Here is a 7,050-nt window from a genome sequence, read left to right on the forward strand (position 1 = left end):
GAAGCAAATGAGGAGATGAAAGAGCAAATGCAGGCATTGAAGGAGGAGATGAAAGAGCAAATGTAGGCATTAAATGATCGCACCAATCAACAGTTAAAACAGCAAATATGGGAAGCAAGAGATCATTTCAATTAAGAGTTAGAGATACTGGGAAAAAAAAAACAAACAGAAAACCATGAAATGAAGGAAAAAATAAACCAAGTTAAAAACTCCACAGAAAGCATAACCAATAGGATAGAACACCTGGACGACAGAACCTCAGACATTGAAGAAAAAATATTAAACCTTGAAAACAAAGTTGAACAAACAGAGAAGATGGTAAGAAATCATGAACAGAATCTACAAGAATTATGGGATATCATGAAAAGGCCAAATTTAAGAATTATTGGGATTGAGGAAGGCTTAGAGAAACAAACCAAAGGAATGAAAAATCTATTCAATGAAATAATATCAGAAAATTTCCCATCTGAAGAATGAAATGGAAAACCAAGTACAAGAGGCTTAAAGGACTCCAAACATACAAAATTACAACAGACCCACACCAAGGCACATTATTATGAAAATACCTAACATACAAAATAAAGACAGAATTTTAAAGGCCGCGAGAGAAAAGAATCAAATTACATTCAGGGGGAAACCAATAAGAATATCAGCAGATTTTTCAATCCAGACCCTAAAAGCTGGAAGGGCCTGGAACAACATTTACCAAGCTGTGAAAGAAAACAGATGCCAACCAAGATTCTTATACCCAGCAAAACTTACTTTCAGATTTGATGATGAAATAAGATCCTTCCATGATAAACAAAAGCTAAAGGAATTTACAAAAAGAAAGCTGGCATTACAGAACATTCTCAGCAAAATATTCCATGAGGAAGAGATGAAAAACAACAATGCAAATCAGCAACGGGAAGAACTAGCCTAAAGGAACAGCAAAATAAAGGAAAAACCAAATCATATCAAAAAACAAAAATGAGTCAAATGACTGGGAATACAAATCATATCATGATGATAACCCTGAATGTTAATGGCCTGAAAACATCAATCAAATGACATAGACTGGCAGAATGGATTCAAAAGAAAAATCCAACAATTTGCTGCCTGCAAGAGACTCATCTCATAGAAAGAGATACCCATAGACTAAAGGTGAAAGGATGGGAAAAAACATACCGTGCACACGAACACAGCAAAAAAGCTGGAGTATCCATCCTCATTCAGATACTGTGGACTTCAAGCCAAAACTAGTCAGAAGGGATAAAGAAGGACATTACATACTGCTGAATGGAAGCATAAATCAGCAAGACATAACAATCATAAATATCTATGCCCCAAACAGTGGCTCATCCATATATGTCAAACAAATCCTTCTCAATTCCAGAAATCAAATAGACCACAACACAATAATACTAGGCGATTTTAACACACTTCTCTCACCACTGGACAGATCTTTCAAACACAAATTGAATAAAGAAACCATAGATCTCAATAACACAATCAACAATTTAGACTTAACCAACATATATAGAATATATCATCCAACAAAGAATGAATACACTTTCTTCTCAGCAGCACATGGATCCTTCTCTAAAATAGATCATATTTTATGCCACAAAGCTACTGTTAGCAAATACAAGAAGATAGAGATACTACATTGTACTCTATCAGATCATAATGGATTGAAATTAGAAATAAATGACAGAATAAAAAACAGAAACTTCTCCAACACCTGGAGATTAAATAATACACTATTATATGATGAATGGATAACAGAAGACATCAGGAAGGAAATAAAATATTCTTAGGAGTAAATGAGAACAAAGACACATCATATCAAAATCTCTGGGACACTTTTTTTTTTTTTTTTTTGGAAGGATGAATAGATTTAGGAATTTAGGAATTTATCATAGGGCAGGAGTTATATCTCAATGGTAGAGCACTTGCTTAATGCGTGCTTGGCCCTAGAAAGAAAACAATAAAAGAAAGAATTTATCATAGGTGGTTTTCCTTATTGATTTTTCACCATGGATCTGAAACTTGTGCTTACTTAAATCTACTTTCAGAGATCTTTTAAATAGGGCTGGGATGCAGCCCCATGGTAGAACACTCATCTTGCATGGGCTCTATCCCCAGTACCACAAAGACAAACAAAAGAGAAAGCATTTTAATAGTGAACTAGGGATGTTAATATTTATAAATGGTCATTTCAAGTAGTAGGTTCTGGTTAACCTGATGTTGCTAACTAGTAGGACATAAACCACTGTGAGGGCTTCCTCATGGAGTCAGGATTACATTGGCTCCTTTGGAAGAAAGATGTACATTCATATTTGCTGCAAAAAAATTTACTTTTGATACATTAGTGTTAGAAGACTACTAGGAAAGAAAATTACCAAGATACATTCATTGCAGATCCTGTCAAAAAAAAAAAAAAAAATATATATATATATATATATACACACATATATATTTCTTTAAAACGTTTTATTAACCAAAGATAAAGTCCCGACTTGAAATCGGTGTCAAGAAGTCATGTTGAGGTCAGTAGGACACTCTCCCCCAACCCCCCTCTGCACATAAAGAAGCAGGCACCACACGGGGGAGGCCGGACGGGCTCAGAGCTTGGAGAAGGTGATGCTCTTGACATCCTTCTTCTCCATCAAGGCCTGGATGGACTTGATGTCCGGGGCTTGCACATGCTCATGTTCCAGGTTGCCATGTAGTTGAGGCCCTCGGACATGGGACGGTCGCAGGAGTACAGCAGGTTGATCTTCGTGCTCTGCACGGCCACCGGGCTCATGCTGGCAATCTCGGCTGCCAGGGCAAAGGCTGCGTCCAGCATGAGCCACTTGTCCGGGAACACGCGGCTGACCAGCCCACTGCTCAGGGCCTTGTCGCCATCACCTTGCGGGCACTTCATTGACCAGCCTTTGGTTCCCAATGCTCTTGGGCAGCCGCTGCAGTGTCCCCACATCAGCAGCCAAGCCCACGTCCACCTCCTTCACCTGGAAGACCGTGTCCTGGGTGCAGTAGCAGATGTCGCAGGCAGTGATGAGGTCCACACCTGCTCCGACGCAGCCCCAGTGGACGGCAGCGATCACCAGCTTGGGGCACTTCTTGATGACACTGGTATCTGCTGATGAGGTCATGCAGGTACCAGCTGATATGGGCCACATCGTCCCCTTGAGGCTGCAGCAGGTTTGAAGCCACGTCCATGAGGTCAACCTGAAGTGAACATCTCTGGGACATTTTGAAAGCAGTACTTAGAGTAAGATTTATTTCATGGGGCTCATTCAATAAAAGAAGTAGAAATCAATAAATAAACGACTTAACACTACAGCTCTAAGCCCTCGAAAAAGAAGAGCAGACCAACACCAAAAGTAGTAGAAGACAGGAAATAGGTAAAATCAGAGCTGAAATCAACGAAAGTGAAACAAAAGAAACAATCAGAAAAATTAACAAAATAAATAGTTGGTTCTTTGAAAAAATAAACAAAATTGATAAATCCTTAGCCACACTAACAAAGAGAAAGAGGGAAAAAACTCAAATTACTAAAATTCGGAATGAACAAGGAAATATCACAACAGACACGAGTGAAATACAAAACATAATTAGAACCTATTTTGAAAATCTATACTCCAACAGAACAGAAAACCTCGAAGACATCAACAAGTTTCTAGAGACACATGAATTACTTAAACTGAACAGGGAGGACATACACAACATAAATAAATCAACTTAAAGCAATGAAATAGAGGAGGTTGTCAAAAGCCTACCAACAAGGAAAAGTCTGGGACCAGATGGGTTCTCAGCCGAGTTCTACAAAACCTTTAAAGAAGAGCTCATTCCAATACTCCTCAAAGTATTCCATGACATAGATGAGGAGGGAACCCTCCCAAACTCATACTATGAAGCCAATATCACTCTCATACCTAAACCAGACAGAGACGCATGGGAGAAAGAAAATTCGAGACCAATATCCTTAATGAACATCGATGCAAAAATTCTCAACAAAATTTTAGCAAATTGCATACAAAAATATATTAAAAATATAGTACGACACAGTCAAGTGGGTTTTATCTCAAGGATGCAAGGTTGGTTCAACATCCGGAAATCAATAAATGTCATTCACCATATCAACAGACTTAAAGTTAAGAATCACATAATTATTTCGATAGATGCAGAAAAAGCATTTGATAAATTACAGCACCCCTTCATGCTCAAAACACTAGAAAAAATTGGGGTAGTGGGAAAATTCCTTAACATTGTAAAGGCCATCTACGCTAAGCCCATGGCCAATATCATTCTAAATGGTGAAAAACTGAAAGCATTCCCCCGAAAACCTGGAACAAGGCAGGGATGCCCTCTTTCACCACTTCTATTCAACATTGTTCTTGAGACTCTAGCCAGAGCAATTAGACAAACCAAAGAAATTAAAGGGATACCAATTGGAAAAGAAGAATTCAAACTATCCCTGTTCGACGATGACATGATTATATATTTAGAGGAACCTGGAAATTCCACCAGAAAACTCTTAGAACTCATAAGTGAATTCAGCAAAGTAGCAGGTTACAAGATCAATGCTCATAAATCCAATCCATTTTTATACATAAGTGATGAATCTTCAGAAAGAGAAATTAGGGAAATTACCCTATTCACAATAGCATCGAAGAAAATAAAATATTTGGGAATCAATCTCACAAAAGAGGTGAAAGACCTCTACAATGAGAGGTCTTTTACAGTACACTAAAGAAAGAAATTAAAGAAAACCTTAGAAGATGGAAAGATCTCCCATGTTCATGGATAGGCAGAATTAATACTGTCAAAATGGCCATACTACCTAAAGTGCTATTCAGATTCAATGCAATTCCAATTAAAATCCCAATGACATACCTCACAGAAATAGAGCAAGCAATCATGAAATTCATCTGGAAGAATCAGAAACCCAGAATAGCTAAAGCAATCCTCAGTAGAAAGAGTGAAGCAGGGGGTATCGCAATACCAGATCTTCAACTCTACTACAAAGCAATAGTAACAAAAATGGCATGGTATTGGTACCAAAATAGACAGGTAGATCAATGGTACAGAATAGAGGACATGGACATAAACCCAAATAAATACAATTTTCTCATACTAGACAAAGGTGCCAAAAATATGCAATGGAGAAAAGATAGCCTCTTCAACAAATGGTGCTGGGAAAACTGGAAAACCATATGCAACACAATGAAATTAAACCCCTATTTCTCACCCTGCACAATACTCAACTCAAAATGGATCAAGGACCTCAGAATCAGACCAGAGACCCTGCATCTTATAGAAGAAAAAGTAGGTCCAAACCTTCAACTTGTTGGTTTAGGATCAGACTTCCTTAACAGGTCTCCCATAGCCTAAGAAATAAAAGCAAGAATCAACAACTGGGATAGATTCAAACTAAAAAGCTTTCTCTCAGCAAAGGAAACTATCAGTAATGTGAAGAAAGAGCCTACAGAGTGGGAGAATATCTTTGCCATTCATACTTCAGAGAGAATGCTAATTTCCAGAATCTGTAAAGAACTCAAAAAACTCTACACCAAGAATACAAATAATCCAATCAACAAATGGGCTAAGGAAATGAACAGACACTTCACAGAAGAAGATGTACAAGCAATCAACAGATATATGAAAAAATGTTCAACATCTCTAGTAATAAGAGAAATGCACATCAAAACTACCCTAAGATTTCATCTCACCCCAATTAGAATGGCAATTATCAAGAACATAAGCAACAATAGGGGTTGGCGAGGATGTGGAGAAAAAGGTACACTCATACATTGCTGGTGGGGTTGCAAACTAGTGCAGCCACTCTGGAAAACAGTATGGAGATTCCTCAGAAAGCTTGGAATGGAACCACCATTTGACCCAGCTATCCCACTCCTTGGCCTATACCCAAAGGACCTAAAATCAGCATACTACAGAGATACAGCCACATCAATGTTCATAGCTGCTCATTTCACCATAGCCAGATTGTGGAACCAACCTAGATGCCCTTCAGTTTATGAATGGATAAAGAAACTGTGGCATATATATATATATATACACACACACAATGGAATATTACTCCGCGATGAAGAATGATAAAATTATGGCATTTGCAGGTAAATGGATGAAATTGGAGGATATCATGCTAAGTGAGATAAGCCAATCTCAGAAAACTAAAGGACAAATGATCTCGCTGATAAGCGGATGAGAACATATAATGGGGGGTAGGAGGGTTTAGCGTTAGGTTTAGGGTTAGGTTTAGGGTTAGGGATAAGGGGGTGATTTGACTGGAGGAAGGAAGGACTGTATAGAGGGAAAAGAGGGGTGGGAGTGATGGGGGGAAAGGGAAAAAAATAACAGAATGAATCAAACAACATTGCCCTATGTAAATTTATGATTTTTAATAAAATAAGAGAGAAATGCAAATCAAAACTACCCTAAGATTCCATCTCACCCCAATTAGAATGGCAATTATCAAGAACGCAAGCAACAATAGGTGTTGGCGAGGATGTGGGGAAAAAGGTACACTCATACATTGCTGGTGGGGTTGCAAATTAGTGCAGCCACTCTGGAAAGCAGTGTGGAGATTCCTCAGAAAGCTTGGAATGGAACCACCATTTGACCCAGCTATCCCACTCCTTGGCCTATACCCAAAGGACCTAAAATCAGCATACTACAGAGATACAGCCACATCAATGTTCATAGCTGCTCAATTCCCCATATCCAGATTGTGGAACCAACCTAGATTCCCTTCAGTTGATGAATGGATAAAGAAACTGTGGTATATATATATATACAAAGTGTATATATATATATATATATACACACACAATGGTATATTACTCTGCCATAAAGAATGATAAAATTATGGTATTTGCAGGCAAATGGATGAAATTGGAGAATATCATGCTAAGTGAGATAAGCCAATCTCAGAAAACTAAAGGACGAATGATCTCGCTGATAAGCGGATGAGGACATACAATGGGGGGGTGAGAGGGTTTAGCGTTAGGGTTAGGGTTTGGTTTAGGGTTAGGGATGAAG

General features: G+C 38.3%; 1 pseudogene across 1 annotated transcript; it reads right to left on the minus strand.

Annotated features, from left to right (window-relative positions):
• Positions 1-2,606: 2,606 nt before the first annotated feature.
• LOC306670562 (delta(3,5)-Delta(2,4)-dienoyl-CoA isomerase, mitochondrial-like) lies at positions 2,607-3,229 on the minus strand (annotated as a pseudogene). Its single transcript has one exon. The product of its transcript is annotated as a delta(3,5)-Delta(2,4)-dienoyl-CoA isomerase, mitochondrial-like (transcript).
• Between the last annotated feature and the right edge of the window lie 3,821 nt (positions 3,230-7,050).

The sequence above is a fragment of the Sciurus vulgaris genome, assembly GCF_902686455.1.
Source record: "Sciurus vulgaris genome assembly, chromosome: 10".
Lineage (NCBI taxonomy): Eukaryota > Metazoa > Chordata > Mammalia > Rodentia > Sciuridae > Sciurus > Sciurus vulgaris.